The 19,323-nt window shown below is 39.9% G+C and overlaps 1 protein-coding gene across 15 annotated transcripts in view; it reads left to right on the top strand.

Moving 5' to 3' along the window:
- Window positions 1–19,323, top strand: part of Tenm4 (teneurin transmembrane protein 4) — a 2,842,490-nt gene that overhangs the window by 1,469,488 nt on the left and 1,353,679 nt on the right. For all 15 annotated transcript variants that reach the window (XM_048789141.1, XM_048789145.1, XM_048789157.1 and 12 more), the window contains one exon: window positions 10,908–10,984. The gene's annotated coding sequence lies outside the window, so the exon portion shown is untranslated. The remainder of the gene's footprint in view (window positions 1–10,907; window positions 10,985–19,323) is intronic.

A 19,323-nucleotide genomic window follows, 5' to 3' on the forward strand; every position in this document is an offset into this window, starting at 1 on the left:
CCTTAGCCACCATTTTAAATTTATTTATCTTCTCTCTTTCTTTCCCAAATCATTCTTTATTGAGTTTTATTTACTCTACCTCCTCAAATACACAATATACTGTGTTTTCATATGTATGCATAAATGAATGAAAGGATAAAAGAATGAGCTAGCAATGTGACTTATGAGGATAATTCTGTCTACTTTTAGCGTTCTATTTCTACCTTTTAAAATATCTTCTATGATTTTTAACCTTTTTTGTGGGTAAATTTTTCTTTACCTATTGTTACTATGTCTTCTACTCATTTCTGAACCAGCTGTGTCAAACACACTGCCTCATGCATAGGATCCTCTCAATAATGGTTATTGAATGAATGGGTATAGGATGGATGGAAAGGAGGGAGGGAATGAGGGAGGAAGGAAAGGTCATGAAAATATCTTTACTTTTCTAGATTGAAAATGACTCATCTTTCACTGTGTACCTGGCACATAGTAGGTGTTTGATACATATTCACCAAAGAAATGTAATTACTGAGACTGGTATAGGTTCTCAAATTCCAAACAGTTAATATGAAGTATTTTCTTTGTGAGCTTACAATGACAAACACAAAAAGTAACTGGGGAAAATGGGAAAGAGAAGCCATCTTTCTTCTGGGCACTGATGTTGAGCTGTCATGTTAGTGTCTGCCCTGCCTCTGCAGGATAATGGTTGCCAGGGCAACAGTGGTGCCAAGACTTTGCATTCACATACTTTTCCATTGATAATTGCTAATGTGAACAAGTGCTGGCTTGCACTTTACACCTGCCTGGCTTGTAAGTCTACCTTAATTGGATGTGCCAAGATTGAGGAAAAAGTAATCTGCCCTTTCAAGACAACTGACAGGGAGATGAAGTGTTGTTTGGGCCTTTATTGTTACAATTTTGCTGACAAAATTGTCTTCTCTGGATGCATAGCTTGCCTTTGTTGACAGAACCCTAGTGTTTATTTTCCTGGGGTGGTATATCAAGTCAGAAGAAACTGATGACATGTTTGGAGTAGTTTGGTGGAATTCACTTTTTTTTAATTTTATTTTTCTGGTGCAGTGGTAAGAAATGTGGCATTGGTGAGGAACTTGGGGACCATGAAGAATTAGATAGGAACAAAAAAGTACTGATCACCTACTATATGCAAGACATTGTGTTCTGTTAGCCTTTCTAACACCCCTGGTCTTAATCTTCCCAACACCCTATGTGGCAGATGTTTCTACCTCCACGTTACAGACGTGAAAACTTGCTCTACGGGAAAATTTCTTTAAATTCTCAGAGTGAAATTAAGATGAGTTGCTAGCATTCTAACTCAGGTCTTCTTGGTGATAAAATCAGTTCCTTTATTTCTGATGAATTTGGGCTAGTCATTTCCTTCCCAATTTCATCTCTCCCTAAATGTTCTCATTTTTTTTGTTGTTAGAATGTTTTCCAAAGTAATCCACTCTCTCTGTGCTAGTGTTTATACATACTTCTTTCAGTTTAGGAAACATTTAATAAGAGCCTGCCAGGTGACAGGCACATATTAAGCTCTAAAGAGAAAAATGAATAACTTGGTTTTGCTGTATTAAAGGAACTTTATCTAGACTGCAGATTCTAGAAGGTGAGACCATGAGGAAAATAATGCATTCAGTTAGATCCAGCCAGTTAAAAACAAACAAGTCTGCATGTGCAGTCTTAAGTACAACAGAGAAAGAAGATTCCATGAGAATGTTTGGGGAATGCTGAAAGTCCAGGACTGAAGCATTTTATGGGAGAACAGCACCAGCAAAGACCCAAAGTACTGAAATAGCACACTGCAGGGCAGAATTTTTGTGAGCATATGGTAGTTCACATAAACACAGATATGGGAAAGAGCAGTTAACTACTAGCAGGAGACAAATTCCTGACATTCTCTCAAGGGCAAACCTTTTCTCTTCAGGTCCAGAGAGGAAATGTAATAGATTTTGTACACCAAATAGGTATCTATCATGCACATGCACTCTTTATTTTGTTGTTGTTTTTAAATTTTCTATGAGCATTAATAACTGATAGGTATACAAAAACAGAGTGCAGGTGATATTTGGCCTTCGAACTATAATGTCACATATAGTTTGCTAAATCCTATTTTATGGCCTAATCACTAATTTATCACTATTCTGATCACCAATCTTCGATGTCTCAATTCTCTCTTAAATTTGCTTAGTTAAGATCAATATAGCCTGGCATGGTGATGCACGCCTGTAATCTCAGTAGCTCAGGAGGCTGAGACAGGAGGATCACGAGTTCAAAGCAAGCCTCAGGAAAGGCGAGCACTAAACAAGTCAATGAGACCCTGTCTCTAAATAAAAAATATAAAATATGGCTGGGGATGGCTCAGTGGTTGAGTGCCCCTGAATTTAATCTCTGGTACCCCCCCCCAAAAAAAAAGATCAATATATGTGTGTATGTGTGTGTGTGTGTGTGTGTGTAAAACATATAGATAATTATATGAAATATATAATCTCATTGAATCTGCTCAGAAACTTACTTGTAAATTATAAAGAACTAATGATTTTTTTTAATTTAGAAAACCCCGAAGACTAGCAAGAACATTTTATAACTCCCCCATACATTGTTCACTTGCCATTAGGGATATTTTAAGTATTCTAAAGGTAAAATGGCTAGACTTTTATTGAAGCATAATTTAGTCCTGTAATGCTCAAATTCTATTGTGCATAGGAGTTACTAAAAAGGATCATGTACTCCAAATCATGTATAGTGTACTTTGTGTGCAATGCAAGGATATTTCCAAGTTAGTTTAAGCTACATGAAATGTTTACCAATATGCTGACTTTAAAAGGAAGTATCCCCCCTGGTGTTCATGGTATAGTGGGACAAGAAGTTCCCTGGCCTAGATCCTGGATATCAAAAAATGCCATGCAACTCAATTTAATCAAAGTTTGTTTTGGTTGTTGTTTATCTGTTTTAGAAATTGAGTCATTAGTAAAGCTATTGATTGAGAAAATAATCATATTTTCAACCCTCACAATGACCAAACCTTCCCTCACTTTCTATATGAGCAAGATTGTATCATTGTTATTGCTGCTGTTTATTTTTAATCCAAAGGCAAAAGATTACACTTGCTTCTGTTTAGTTTTGTTGCCTTAATTTAAAAGATCTGATCAGACTCTTGAAGTCATCTTGAATCCTGTTGTTATCATCCGTGACATTATATGCTATTCCTACTTTCATGGAATCTTCAGGCTGGAGGGCCTGTGAAGAGTTTCTGTTCACTGAGGTTTGAGCTGGCACGACAGAGACCTCTGGTTGACCACACACCATCTGCTTGCACACTTCCAGTGATTTGGAATGGAGATGGAAATCAGTATTCCCACTGCATCATTGAACAGCTCTGATTGCTGAAAATACTTGGATAGATTAAAGGAACAAACACATGTTCACCAAGTATCAGAAATTAGTGGATATAATCTTATTCTTTAAAAAACTAAGACTTGTACAGATTCTTGTATTAACTTTGCAAAATGGAAAAAAAAGAAGGCTTAAGAATGTTAATACATCCATTTTCCCTAGCTGCTGAGAAGTGAAGTTAATTTTTTTGCCACTCTGATTTGTAAGTCCAGTGCTATTTCCCTGATTCCACAGGTGCCTCCTTATAGCAAAAGATCTTTGCAAATGTTGAATCAAAGTTCTTTGGTGAAATGTCATGTCCATTCTGTCCTCAGTAACAACACAGAATGAATTGACTCCCTCTTCCCCTGTTCTCTGCTGGTGCAGGGCATTATTCACAGTCAGTTATCATTTACAAGCTGACAAACTTTGTTGAATAAGTACAGCGTGGGGCTGTGCACACAAATTTTGGCACCAGATAAAACTGGGTTTGAATTCCAGCTCTTGTGCTTATACTGTAACCTTGGTCAAGTTATAGCACTTCTCTAATCCTTATTTTCCTGAGGTTAAACAAGCAGCATAAACAAAAAGACTGGGGATATGGCTCAGTGATACAGCACTTGTCTAGCAAGCACACAACTCTGGGTTCCATCCACAGCACTCAAAAACAAAACAAAACAAACAAACAAAAAAAAAAAAACAGTGAAAAAAGTCCTTTCCTCCTAGCTGGTATCCCTATGAGAATCAATGAGGAGATGCTGATGAGAATTTGGCCAGGTGCCCTGTGGAAAGTACTGCTGCCACCTGGAAGCCATCATATCCTTCCTCAGTCTTCTCTTTGCCACAGTGATAATGTTTTCAGGTACTCTTCTGACAGCAAGGTCCCCCATTTCTCTTCACCCTACTCTGATAAAGCCCCAACTGTCTGCAGTACTCATGGTTTCACATGGAGCTTTCTTTACCTTTGAAAGCTCTGTATAATCACAGCCCACAGGTTCCTGCTGCCTAAGAGCCTGGGTCACTTTAAACTCAGTACATTCATTCCCCATTTCATGCTCATTATATTTCTATTGATAAAGACTGTTATCACCATCTCCATTTTACAGATGGGAAAACTGCATCTCCAAAGGGCATTGTAACATCTCAAGGCCACAGGGAGGTGTAGATTTGAACCCAGGCAGGATGGCCCGGCAATCTCACTCTTAGCCCTTCTGCTGCATGGCCTTTGCCAGGACCATGACAACATTCATCTCAGGCTTTGATGCTAAGTACTGCTCAGCACTGCTTCCTCTTATTATTTTTCAAATGTCTCTACAAATCCCCAATGCTTTGTGTCTTCAAGATGTGTCCTGTCTCTCTCAGGAATGCTAATTTCCACTAATGTAAACAAATTGTTTTCCTTGAGTCCCTTTCCCCAAGTATAGACTGAGAATAGAGAAACATATCCCTCAAGGCTGCTGTCAGAACAGAAAGTGGTGATCAACCAGTGTTCCAGGGGCATCTACACATCGGAATTATCAAGTTTCTGCTCCTTTCCTTCATTGTCCAGTAGCATGTGTATTGAAAGAGAGGGAATGGGCAGGGTCATTAATTTGTTCATTTACTTACCTACCACTTATTAACTGCCTATGAAATGAAGGGCTGATTCTACATTTAGAGGAATAAAAAATTAGATGTTTGCAATAACATTTTATAAAGTGCAAGAAGGAAATGGAGGAGGTATGGTGGGATCCCAGAAATCCAGGCCAGGTTTCTCACCGTCAGAGGAACTTTATGGGTGTTGAAGAGTGAATAGGATTTATTCAGACAGCAGGGAGAGGAAGAAGGCCTTTAGGAAGAGTAATAGAAAAAGTGTGAAGAATACAAATGTTGACTTGTTTACTCAGCTTCCTGGTCTGCCACTCCCAGGAAATTATACTTCTCAGAGCTTCCTTCTCCTCACCCTAACTTTTTTGTAATACCCTAGCAACATGATGAAAACAAAGGAAATCCAAACAAATGCATCTGCAAAAATCACTCTAATGCATTGAGTGCTTTTGTTTTTCTTTATTGTTTTCTAATTACTATTGATGAGATTCTATCAAACCATTTTTATTATACATTCACTATTGTTAAAAATTCAATTAGTTTCTATTTTTGTTTACTATTATTTGTCTCCCTTCAATTATTGTTAGTTTAACATTTTGTTGATTTTTTTTAAACTTTGAAAATTTTCAAGGATCATTGTCTTGTGAGACATTTTATAAAATTTCCAAGTACAATGACTTTAGGTAATACATCTGAAATTGAATTCTGCTGCTACAAATACTGTGTTTGTCACAGTCCATATATATATATATATATATATTTTTTTTTTTTTTTTTTGGTACTGGAGATTGAACTCAGGGGCACTCAACCACTAAGCCATATCCCCAGCCCTTTTTTGTATTTTTACTTAGAGACAGAGTCTCACTGAGTTGCTTAGTTCCTCCCTTTTGCTGAGGCTGGCTTTGAATTCAGTATACTCCTTCCTCAGCCCCTGAGCTGCTGGGATTTCAGGCATGCGCCACTACACACTGCATAGTCTATAATTAAACTCTTCCCAAGTTTGTTTTTGTTTATCCCAATTAAATGGGGATTAAGAGCAACTACTTCATTTTTATTGTCATGAAAATTAAATCTTAAAGTTGTACATAGAACTCTGAGCCCACTGCAAGCTACTAACAGTTGGCATTGTTCCTAATACACAGTCGGTGTCTATTTTTATATAAATGTAAATATATTTGATTGATTTTATTCTCAGCCAGGAACAAAAATGACGATTTCTTCCTTTACTCCAGCCATGTTAGTTTTCAATGAGATTCTTATAGAATTACTGTTATCAGTTGCAATTTACCCATTTATTTGTATAATTTGCTGATGCCTCTTTTATCCTGAGCACTATCTTAGGCACCTGAGAAGCATACGGTCAGGAAGGGATAACAGACAAATAAGCATAAGACAGCAAAAAGGTATGATCATGACTCTCACTTGACAAGTTTGGTGACTCAGAACCCCAACATCTGCATTCATCCCAGCAGACCCTGAGTTATCTGACCCCAACCCATTCCTCTGACCTCTTCCACTAATCCCCAAACTCCCTCTACTCTTTCATTCTCCCCTGGTTGCAGGTGGTTCTTTCTCCTGGTTGCCTTTCTTCTGGTTTCCTTGCTCCTGTTCTGACTCAGGCTCTGGGCATGTGCTCTTCTTTCTGCCTCTAACCCTCCCCTGCTATTCACATGTGGTGCCTTTGCATTCATCATTGCAGCTTGAATGTCACTTTATCAGTGAGTCCAGGCCATCCACTGGCCTGTTGCCCTCAATTTCCTCTGTCCGAGGACCATCATTATTTTCCTCCTGGACGTACCCAGTGTGTGTTTTTACAGGCCCTCTTGAAGCTGTGAGCCCTGTGGAAGCAGAAACCAGGTCTTGTGTTCATCATTGTTCACACAGCATTCTGAGAGTTTGGAATATAGAAAGCCTTCATTTAAAAAAAAATGTGTCAATACATAAAAATGATAGATATCTGGGTGTCATCTCAACAGATGAGTCAGAGTTCACCAGAAGGACAAGGAGAAATTAATGGTTAAGTATTCCCATTTGAACACAGAATAGAAATTTGGAGATTTAAACTCAAATCCCAATCTGGCTACTTACAGCTATCTGTACCTGAGGGCAAATCCTCTGAATTTTACGGGTCACATATCTTCATTTGTGACATGGAGGTAAGAACACCTCATTATGGGGTTATTGTGAAGAGTAGATCCAAGATATCCAAAACGCGGATAAATAAAAGAAAACAGCACCATAGGTCTATCCAAATGTAGGAAGGAAACTAGTGAATCAGGTGCTCTGGAGCTATTTTAGCACAGTGGCTCCTCATGCAGGTCTCATTCTGAGAGTGAAACACAGTGGTCTGACCTGAAACACTGGGCTGCTGGGAGGAAAATTGAATTGTTGCAAAGTCTTTAAAAGTACAAAGTGCCCACAGTAAGTTTTCAAAGGTCAAAGATTTACAGTTTCTTTGTACAATATCCTGAGGATGTAAAAATAATGGCTCTTCCTTACATCAGGCACTGGCCCCAATGCTGTAAAGATAGTCCCTCACTTAATTCTGACAACTCTATGAACCACTAGTTCCCCAGTTTCACAGTAGAGGAAACTGAGGCACAAAGATGGTATAAAAATGGGGAAAAAAAAGCTGGAAAGAGACAGGACTGAGTCTTCAAGCCAAGCAATGTGACATCAGGATCCCTGCTCCCAACCCACACATCATACTGCCTCTGTGTGGCAGAGAGGCTGTCATAAACACCAGTTCCAATCCCTACTCCACCGTGTACCAGTTGTGTGGCCATGGGCAAGGGTTTTACTATTTCTGAGCCTCTGTTACCTCCTGTAAAGGAGGTGAAAGCAATGGTATCTAGTTTGAAGGTAGTGACATTGAAATAAGCCAGCACATGTAGGGTGCCCAGCTTGTTGCCAATGTTCGGTGGAAAGCAGCTGATGTAACCACTCACAGTAATACTAAAATCCACTAGTTGATCTTGACGTGGTTGAGATTTTACAAGCCTTGATGGCTTTTAATTGAGAAATATGCATCCATGACAGGTAATCAATTCGCTCATTTGGCAGCCAGGTTCCAGATGAAATAAAGCTGAACGATGATGCAATTAGAATATACAAACAAATCCCCTGCAGAAGTCAAATAGACTTGACTGCCTTTTCCATCCTAATCACGGGGCCCTGTTTGGAGTGCCTCTGCAAGGCATTTTTCTCCCTGAATCTGGACCCAGCTAAATAAACAGGGTGCTCTTCCCTCACTGCCGTTTGTTTTTCCTGCTTTCTCCTTGCAGCTCAGCTCGAGGCCTGACTCCCTGACTGAAGGATGCTGCACACCTCACTGACAGACACCATCTCTTGAAATTCACTTTGTCATTTCTTTGCTCATTGTCAGAACGAATGACAATAGCTGACGATTTTAATAGGGAAACGGCTCAGGAGGCAGGTTCTCAACAGTCCCCGGCATGTCTTTTTCAAAACCCCTTCTCTTCTCCTATATGAATGTCTGCGAATTGCTAATGACCAGGCCATCCTTGTGGGTCACCATCACATATATGAGCTTCCTCCACCATTCTCTTCTAGTATTCCCCACTGTGGCTTATTAAATTTAAAATGCATCATAACTGCCATATGCCAGTGAGCTTTAATAAACTGTAACATCAGTCAAAGTTTAGTTGCTCTTAGCTCAGATTCTAGATCTCCTGCTTATGAGCTCTGTGACTTGGGTAGGTAATGCTAGTCCATGTGTCTCAATTTTCTCATCAATTGCAAGATGATGATTATTGTGCTCGATATTTGGCTTGATAGGAGGAGGAAGACTAAAATATATGTAAATTTCTCACTTTTTTGGCTCATATACAGTAAGCTCACAATATATATTTGTTTGTTTGGTACTGGGGATTGAATCCAAGTTTTCTTTACCACTGAGCTATATTTTTATTCCTAATTATTTTTTTAAGGCAGGGTCTCACTAAATTGCTTAGGGTCTCAAAAAGTTGCAGAGTCTAGCCTCAAACCTATGATCTTTCTGCCTCAGCCTCCTAAATTGCTGAGATAACAACTGAGCACCCTGTTCCTGGAGCTATATATTAGTTTCCATAATTATCATCAATTAATTATCAGTAGGAAAATATCATAAACAAGAATAATTTAGGTCAATCAATTTTTGTACAATATGTTCTGGAAATCTTGGGACCATATAAAGAATATGGGCTTTAATTAGGTATGGTGGCACATACCTGTATTTCCAATAGTTCTGGTGACTTAGGCAGGAGGATTGCAACTCCAAAGCCAGCCTTAGAAATTTAGTGAGGACCTCAGTCACGTAAGGAGACCCCGTTTGAAAATAAAAAAAATAAAAATAAAACATACTGGGAATGTAGCTTTGTGGTTAAGCAAAGGCCACTGGGTTCAATACCTGGTAGCAGACAAACAAAAAAGAATACTGACCATATAAGTTGGAATGAAGTTTTGGCTCTGCCACCTCTGCTTGACCTTGGGTAGATTATTCTTCCTCTTTGAACTTCAGTTTCCTCATTGTAAACTCCGTGAAAATGTACATAAATATGAATATCTCCTCCCAATAAATTTTAAAATTTAGCCTTAAGCCGAAGCAAAAGAAGTTGCTGTTAGAATCCACACTATAATGTGACCATGAAGATATCAACATTCATTTGATCTGAAACTGCTTCCAAAGTAGCCAGTCATAGGACCAATGAATGGGAAAAGAGCTCTCAGTGTATTTTCCCTAATGCATTCATTTTACAGAGGAAAAAAGGGAAGAAGAACACGTTTCTAATAAATTGAAGGACTCATTTGATATGACACAGCTAGAACAAGGCCAAGCCCAAGAGGAGAACCCCGGTATACTGTAGCAATTAATATTCTGTTCTAATCTGCCAAAGCCAAACAGAAGAACAAAAACAAAGGAGTGAGTTTGGATTAAAAAGAAAGTTTGAAGGAAAGGAAGAAAAGGACAGAGGGAAAAGAAAGGAAGAAAGGAAAGAAGGATGGAGGAAAGGGAACAGAAAACTCACACAGAGTGTAAAGCACCACCAGAGCACAGGACGGTCCTGGGTGACGCTGGGAGCTAGGATGATGGCCAGAGCAGAGCACGGGATGAGACAGCATCAACTCAACTTCCAGCTCCGCCACCCAGGGGCTGTGCAATCTGAGAAAAAGACTCAACTTTTTCATGCCTCAGGTTCCAAGTATTGCCTTCTCTGAATGGGTATTGTGGGGGGAAAAGAAATGTTTGGTATACGATTATTAGTATGTAGGAGATTATTAGTACATAGGCCCAGCACATGGGAAGCATTTAACTGTTTAACTCTTATTAAATATACTGTTGATAACACTTCTTTTTTTCTACTTTTAAAGTAGTTATTTTGCAGATGTTAAAATATTTTATGTTTTCTCAATTGAGCACCATGGAGCTAATCCTGATAAGGCATTGGAAATAAATATAAAAGAGGCAAAGGGCTATAGGGATGGGGTGGGGGCACCAACATTGATATATATGCAGTGCCTGCTGTGTATAGGATACTGCATGTGGATCTCTGCACATCTACTTAATCCTTCTCGTGGACTATCGGGGACACATTATTGCCCTCATTTTATAGATGAGAAAAAGGAAACTGAGCAATTAAATAATTTGAGCAAAACTTTTTTGACACAAAAGTCTCTTTCTTCTCTCTTCCATACTATATATTTCCCGTCCAATAGGAACCCATTAGACACAAGTCTATGTCCAAAAGAGCTAGCATATATACCCAGAAATCTTTAGAAGGCACGTCAGAGAAAATTGTCTTATTACTGGTTTTCCTGGGTTTTAGGAAAATGACTATAAAGAGATTCCATTCATTTTCCCATCCCCTGTTCCCTTATATAAACAACAAATTACCAGACTTGAAAGCAGGCAATCTTGGAGTTCACACATCTGCATTTTTTATTTTCAGGATAAACAGTGTTGCTGCTCAGAAGACACCTTGAGCTCACTGCTCGTCTTGAGCATTGATGGGCATGTCTAATTAAGGTAAAAATATATCTTTTTTCTTACATATTTTCTATGCTCAAGTGTTTGTGGTTTGCAGTAATATGTTGGTGGACAAGATGAGAGGGAAAGAGCACTACTAAGGAGTTATTTTCCATTTTTTCTTTTGTCTTGAGTAAAATCCTGTGGATTAAAAGGTCCCGGATCTCTGCTAGTAGACTCCACCGAAAGTAAGAGAGATGACAGGCATTAAACATGCCAATCTCTTTAGCTTGAGTGTGTTGATTTTCCTTCTTGTGAAGCACTTTCTTAACCTAAGGCAGCAAATCAAATGATGTAAGAATATTTCTTTCATAGGAAAAAAAAGTTAGAGTATGAAATTGTCTCATTTGAACACTTTCTCCCCTCTCATTTTCTATTGAGAGTTTGGGACCAGGTTTGTTTGTTTGTTTGTTTGTTTTGCCTTCCAAATGTATTGCAAATGACCAAATCAATGAAAAGTGCCCAGTGGTGATAATGGAAAAACTCAAAGACTCAGAAATAGCCAGCCATGCTTAGGTCATGATGTTTGTGTGTGTGTGTGTGTGTGTTTTAATATAGATTTGAATATTTGTTCTGGTTTTCTGTTGCATTTATAGACAGCAGGCTAGTCATGTTTTCTGTTCATAAATTCTCACCTAGTTCAGCTATTGGGATTAGCTGTGTCTTTTGTGCTGGTCTGTGCATGATCATGGTGTTCTGTGGTTTCCAAGTGTTCTGCCACCTGGATGACAGGCAGAGCCACCATTTAAGGCCATAGTTTCCACATGTGATTTCAACAAGTCGGCACAGTATTTTTGATTGTTGACTCTATTTCCCAGAAGCTCTTTCTAAAGCACTTTCCGTGAGTTCTCTGATGAAAAGGGTATTTTTCCCAGGTTTCCAGGAAGGGAGATGAGGTTGGCCGAGTGATGACCTATAGACAACACAGCTTGATGAAGAGTGGTAAACTCTCCTCAGTGTGAGCCTCATGACTTTCCAGGAGATTCACAAATCTTTCCCTTCTGGGGAAAGTGTCCCCAGAAAAGGGACAAATGGATGACCTAATACTGCCCTTATAAAATGAGGGGGCTTAAAAATACCATGACAATTTCACGAGGTCTAGAAAAGGATCTGGAGAGTTGCTCAAAAATATTTATTGTGCACCTTATGTATGCTTCAGGAATATGAGGAGGAAAGGCTGACCTGTTCTTTCCAATCACAAGAGCCAATTTATATGAGTAGAGTCAAGATGTGAATCAGGTCAAGAAACTTACAAAGCAATGCCCTTGGCTAGGAGGTTTCCACCCCAGAGATCTGGATGATAAAATCTATGTCTAAATTAGGACCAAGCACACTTCATAAGCTAGAGTAAATATCTGGTCACTGGAGGAAGAAATTTTAACATATCTAAACCATGGTGCTCCAAGGATAGTTCTTGCGAGTTATCCAGGTGTCAAGCAACCTAGACACCAAATATAAACTCCACATTCAAAGGCCTAAAGCAACACTTCCCTTAAGAAGGCAAAAAGATGAGATAGAGAAAATCATCAGAAATAAAATGTGCAACATCTGTGGAACCTTTACCGCCTACAAAGAATTGTTCATCATTGACATATATTTACTCAATTAAAAGGGATAGGTATAGGTGCTAATGTCATCTCCATGTTGAAGATGAGAAAACTGAGGCACAGAATTCAAGTGATTGTTTCAAATATGTAAAATTGGAAAGCTATAGTATTGGAATTTGAACTCAGGTAACTTGTGTCCTGAATCCATCTTCCTGATGGCCACATGATATTGCCTCTGCAGTTTCAAAGGAACTGATTTTCATTCAGCCTTAATCAAATGAGGAAAATCCAAAATGACACATCCCAATAAAATCAGGTCTTAAATTTGCTTCTATGGGCCTGTGTATGTAATTAGTGTGCATCAGACAGGCTTACAGGTAGGGAAATAGGGCAGAGAACACCAGGAGGTTATTGGTTAGGAATTCTTCAGCAATGGCCTGTTGCAAATGTGGGGCTCAACACAGTTCTGGGTGAGCAAGACTGCTCCCTCTGAAAAGGGTGACCTCCATTGCATTTTCTACAGGAATGTCTGTAGGTGGTGCTTCTGAGAATCAATTCTAGCACACAGACTCAAGAGTGGTTGCTAGCACTGACTCAGACTACGTGGTTCAGCTGGGAGCTGAGCTGTTTCTGTTTCCTAAAGGCCAACATCAGGGAATTTATCTGCTCCAAGTTGCCACCTGCCTTGGGGTTCTAATGCCAGCACACTTGAACCAGGATTCAGTCACCTTCTGGTTAGCACCAGGTACCCTCAACCTTCAGTCATATTTCTGAGTCTTTGCACAGCATTGGGTGAGGTGACACTCTTTCAACCTGGTGAAACAGAAGACCTCATAATATATTTTTTTTCCTCCTCTCTGGCCCTATTTCCAAGAGAGCATCTAGCTCTTGAAATGTTGAATGTGGGGTTTTACACCTCTTACCCTATTAAAAAAATAAAAATAAAAATAAAGCCTTTAGATATCACAGATTGCAAGCAAAACTCTAAAATAAGACTAGGAAAATAAGGCCAATTTACTACTCCCCTACACACAACAAGCGCTACTTTTGTAAATAAGAAATGAAATAACCCTTTCCCCACTCTCTCATGCCAGATCTCTTTGACTCCCAGCACTCTAGAAGGCAACCTCTTTACCCCAGAATTGTCAGAAAAGCACAGGCTGACAGGTCGTGTTATTGCTTCTGATCCCATTGATCACATCATGTAACATCTTCACTCCTAACCTAATTGGATGGATGCGGCTTGACAGGGCATGGCAGGGATGTGGTCTGACTTCCCCAGAGCTAGCTGCAGGCTCCTGCCTCCCCACAAGCTTCCAGAGACTGCACAGCATTCAGGACGCTTGAGTGTGTATTTCTTGGTCAAAATTGGTGTGAGGGCAGCAGCCTGCCCTGAGCTGCTTGTTCTCAGGTTAGGTTCCTAAGGAGGCCTGTGGCCATTCTAGCCTTCCTATTAGAAGAAAGTTAAAGATCTTATAAATACAAAAATAATAATAATAATGTTTAGATGACTGAGGTTGTGATGACCCTTGGAAAGCACTTTTAAATGTTTCATAGTCAATAAAATAAACCAATAAAATCGGCATACCCAATAAAGAGAATGCTGATGACATTTCACATATCTCCAATTAAAAATGAGAAGATTGGCAATTCTGTTTCATTGAACATCTCTTGCCCAGAAGAAAGTAAGCTCCTCTACTTGTTTTATTCAGTTGCAACAAGTGCATCTGGAGTTATTTTGTCCCCTGTGATTGGTCCTCTAAATACTCAGGGTCTTTCTGATTTTTGAAGTTTTGATTCCATTCCATAGCATTGTGCTATTCTGCACTAGGTTTTTTGAGAGAGTTTTGTTGTTGTTTCTATTGTTTTTTTCTGAGCGCTGGGAATCAAACCCAGGGTCTCATGCTTGCTAGGCAAGCACTCTACTACGGAGCCACACCCTCAGCCCCTATGCTGGGTTCTAGAGGCAAAAATAAATAAATAAAATAAAATACATGGCTGCTCCCTGATCCCAAAGTGTCCAGAGAGAAAACAGAATGCACACAATAGCCATCCAAAGTAGAAGGCAGGTTGGAGAGAAGAGAGCTCAGAGTCAGGGAGACCAGCAGAAAGCTTCTGCAACCTGCCAAAGGAGAGAAGTAGAGAAGAGGTGCAGAAGAAATGGAGGAAAAGAGACAGGCCGGGGGAAGATGTGACTTAGAGCATTGCAGGGAGAAGGCAGTGCAGGGGACTGCCAAGGAAGTCAGAAAATCAGGGCTTTAAGAAAAGGGTAGCTTTGAGTCTTCCAAAGCAAAACAGTTGCATTCCCCATCCTTACAGACCAGGCTAAGGAGTCTGAGTCTGGTAACTTCAGCACTTTTTAGGCCACCTGTGATGGTGGATTGTCTGATGCATTAAGAAACATGCTACTGATGAAATTGATATGTTTAATTTATTCATTTATTGTGTTTACTTGTTTTGGTGCTGGGGATTGAACCCAGGACCATATATGCTAAGCACATGGGCTCTACTACTGAGCTATGCCCCCAACCCCAAAATTGATATTTAAGAAAAAATATTGTTTCTTTCTTTTCTTTTTTAATCCGCAATTTTGCTTCCAGAGTTCAAATGAAGATGCAAGTCAGATACTGCCTAGCTGCAGAGGCTGAAGGTTGGTGAGGCCATTCCCAGCTGATAGAAAATCAGGTTATAAGCCCAATTTGTTTTCCAGTGTCTCCGTGATGTGACATTAGGAGGTGATGGCTGCAGTTACGGGAGACATTTGTTCCAATGATATTCATAAATACACTTTGTTAGGCAGTTATGTCGAATCCACCTGCTTTTCCGTCCCTCCCTGAGAGCAGGCTGCTTTTCAGCTGTTTGATTTCTCTGTCTGAGATAGGACTGTGCTGACAGAGAATCTGGAACTGAGGCATGAGGCACAGAATGCTAAATCTACCTGCAGTATCTTGTGAGGGAGGAAAAGGCAGGAGTGGGTTGAAGAGGTCCCTGGGGGATCCAACTCTAGACACATTTGCATTCAAGCTGGGGCTGAGTTGGCTTGGATCCAGAGGTGCCATTTAAGGCAGGTAGGAATAGAAAGCTGTTACTGAAGGACTAGCAAGAATCTTTTCTTCTGGAATGGAGCTTGGTTTTGGGATTGATAGAAATGGTGGATTCATTCTTGGAGTTCCTGAGGAGCTCTACAGAAGAGGACACACAGTGAGGTTAAATGCCCCTGGCTGTATGACTCTGGACACTTGGAGCGTCAGTTTCTATATCTGTGAAATGGGAATAATTCTACTCATCTTATGAGGTTCTTTTAAGACAAAATGAAACAACTTGCTCAAACCCAGCCTCAGTTATTAACATAGGTCCTGACCCTCAAGAATGTCAGGTTTCTTCTCCACCATGTCACTGTGAGAGATGGCATTCCTGTCACCGGGCAGGCAGGATCAGCATCAAAGCCTACTACAGTGCATAAAAGCACAGGTGAATGTGCGCCTGAGTCCCTGGGGACTTTTTTGAAACTTAGATACCTACTTAACAAGCCTTAAGGAGGGCCTGAGATTCTGGAATTTTTACCTAGCTGCCTGGTGATATGGATTTTGCTGATGCTTGGACCACATTTTAGTAGTAAAAGCTTACCAGGGATGGGTAATTCTGTGGGCCACGCTGGAGCAAATGACCTCATAAGGGAAGCTGAGTGGTTAGCAGGGCAGTGTCCAAAGGTTATATCCAGATGAGGTATGTGTGCAGCGCCCACATTTCTGTCTCATTTATGGGACATCATTGTGGATAATACCAGGCTTGAGATGACCTTGAAGCAGGAGAACCGTGTAAGCACCTTGTGTATACATGTTCCATGACTCCTGATTACCCTCAGGCTCATGTCCAAATTCCCCAGCCCACCCCGCATGCCCCTCCTGGGCCTGCCTCAGCTTCTGTTCACACGCTCTCCTGGGTGCTTCATAGGCCTCTGGTGCTCTTTGCTTTCTGCTACCTTGCCTGCCTGAAAAACCCTGACTCATCCTTCAAATTTCTTTTCAAATTCAGCCTGTGAAACTTACACATTTTCAGCTTGCATGTGTTTAATTCCCGGGCCATGTTTATGAGGATGAAAAGGATCCATTGCTGTGTTTCATTCTTTCTGGAACCTGGGAGGCCCTTGAGAGTTTGGTCCTTGCTTGTTATTTTCTCTTGTCTTCCTTACCTGGCACAGTGCTGGGCCATAACCATCACTCAGGAAATTGTAGTTAAATGGAACTGAGGAATGGCTGGAGACAATAGGATGGGGGTGTTTACAGCCTGCTCTGGAAAAGAACCTGCAAATATAAATGGCTTTAAATGAGAAGTTTGGGGAATAGACCAGGGAAGGCCTTTACTTAGAAGGGGCTTCTATGAGATGAAGTTTTTGATTTCCACATATGAGTGAGATCATGCAGCGTTTGATTTTTTTTTAAGAGAGAGAGAGGATTTTTTAATATTATTTTTTTTTTAGTTTTTGGTGGATACAACATCTTCATGTTATTTTTATGTGGTGCTGAGGATTGAACCCAGCGCCCCACGAATGCCAGGTGAGCACCCTACCACTTGAGCCACTTCCCCAGCCCCAGTGTTTGACTTTTGTGTCTGACTTATTTCACTTAACATATGTCCTCCCAGTTCATCTATGTTGTACAAAATGGCAGGATTTCATCTTTTTAATGGCTGAGTAGTATTTCATTGTATATATGTATCTTTCTTCATCTATTCATCTGTTAATGGACACTTGGGTTGATGCCGCATCTTGGCTACCATGGAGAATACTGTGTTAAACACAGCAACACAGATATCTCTTCGATTATGCAGTTGCATTTATTTTAGATATATACCAAGTAGTGGGATTGTTTTGATCCCATAGAAATACAGAGTAGAATAGCGGTTACCAGAGGCTGGAAGGGGTAGGAAGAGTGGGATGTAGGGAGAGGTTACTCAATGGGTACAAAGCTACAGTTAGATGGGAAGAATGAGTTCTGGTTATCTATTTCACAGTATGGTGACTAAAGTTAACAATAAAGTAACAAAGTGTGTTTCCAAATAGCTAGAAGAGATTTTGAATGTTTCACCACAAAGAACTGATAAAGGTTTGAGGTGAGAGATATTCTAATTACCCTAATTGGATCACTATATGATCTACACATGTATTGAAACGTCACATCATACCTCATGAAATTATATAATCTTTGTAAGTCAACATAAAAGATAAATAAACAGAAAATAAACAAAAGGAGGGACTGCAGCTAAGCAGAGCAGATTTTCCTGCAGACTGTGCAGCATGGGCTGCCAGGCACCCTTGGCAAGGGGAGATCCCACTCTCATGGATTAGCCTATCATTGAGTAGAGAAGAATGGTACTCTGTGGTGCTTTGTGAAGAATGGTGCTCTGTGGTGCTCTGTGTGCTGTGGTGAGTACCCTGATGAGCTCACTTCAAAGAAACTCAGGTTCTTCATACAAACAGGGCCTTCTTCCCTCCTCCAGGTCTCACCCCCATTTAGAGAAACAACGGCTAATATGGAATTCTTCTGATTATCTTAACATTTGGAGCAGGAAAAAGTGAACCTGAGTCCCATCAAGTTATAGAGAACTTGCATTAAAAAGATGGGGAGAATCTCCATACTGCTTTCCAGATTGGCTGCGCCAATTTGCAGTCCTACCAGCAATGTATGAGTGTGCCTTTTTCCCCACATCCCCGCCAATACTTATTGTTTGTATTCATAATAGCTGCCATTCTGACTGGAGTGAGATGATATCTTAGAGTAGTTTTGATTTACATTTCTCTACTTGCTAGAGATGATGAACATTTTTTCATATGTTTGTTGATCGATTATGTATCCTCTTCTGTGAAGTGCCTGTTGAGTTCCTTGGCCCATTTATTGAAAAGTCTGCAGATAATTATCTTAGCTTGTTGATCAAAACTCATATACTCACAGCTTGGTATACTCACTACCTAAGGCTCCACAGTAGCTGGAATTACAGGTGTGCAACACCACATTAAATGATGATTGAGTTTTCTTGTCTCATAAAATGTGCCTCCTGCCAGACTTGTTATGATGTGGGGATATCTGATGTGAAAAACAAAGGTAACAAAAAATTAATGTTATGAAACAAAGCCCAAAGAACTGTTGCAGACTCAAGGAGACTAAAAAGTAGTGAGTAAATGTATACCCTGATTGGATCAGACCAGGAAAAAAAAAAAAACTGGATTTATTTGGTTGGTTGGTTTTTGTTTGATATTAGGGATTAAATCCAGGGATGCTCAATAACTGAGCTACATTCTCCAGCCCTTTTAATTTATTTGTTGTTTAATTTTGGAGAGAAGGTCTTGCTGAGTTGCTTAAAGCCTCACTAAATTGCTGAGGATGGCCTGGAACTTGTGATCACCTACCCCAGCCTCTCAAATTGCTGGAATTACAAGCTTGCACACAGAACCTGGGAAACACATTTTTTAAAAATATATTTATGAATGATGTTAGTGGGACAATTTGTTATATTGCACATGGAAGTAAGATCTATAGATTAGACAATAATCCCATTTAAAAAAAAGATGAGGAGAGAGCAAGGCTGCCTCACATCCAAAATTAAATGAATAAATTTCCAAGTATGCAGCACCTGCACAATTTGGGGTCACTCTTCATTGCTGCTTTTCAAATTTGCAATCCCAGTTTCTCTGTACTGGAGTTCAGAGTTGGAAAGCGCTATACGTGGTGTTTGGCTAGCATGATTTTGTCTAAGCAATTCATATTAACAATTGATGGAAAACACTCCTATACC

The sequence above is a fragment of the Marmota marmota genome, unplaced genomic scaffold, assembly GCF_001458135.2.
Source record: "Marmota marmota marmota unplaced genomic scaffold, marMar, whole genome shotgun sequence".
In the NCBI taxonomy this organism is placed as follows: Eukaryota; Metazoa; Chordata; class Mammalia; order Rodentia; family Sciuridae; genus Marmota; species Marmota marmota.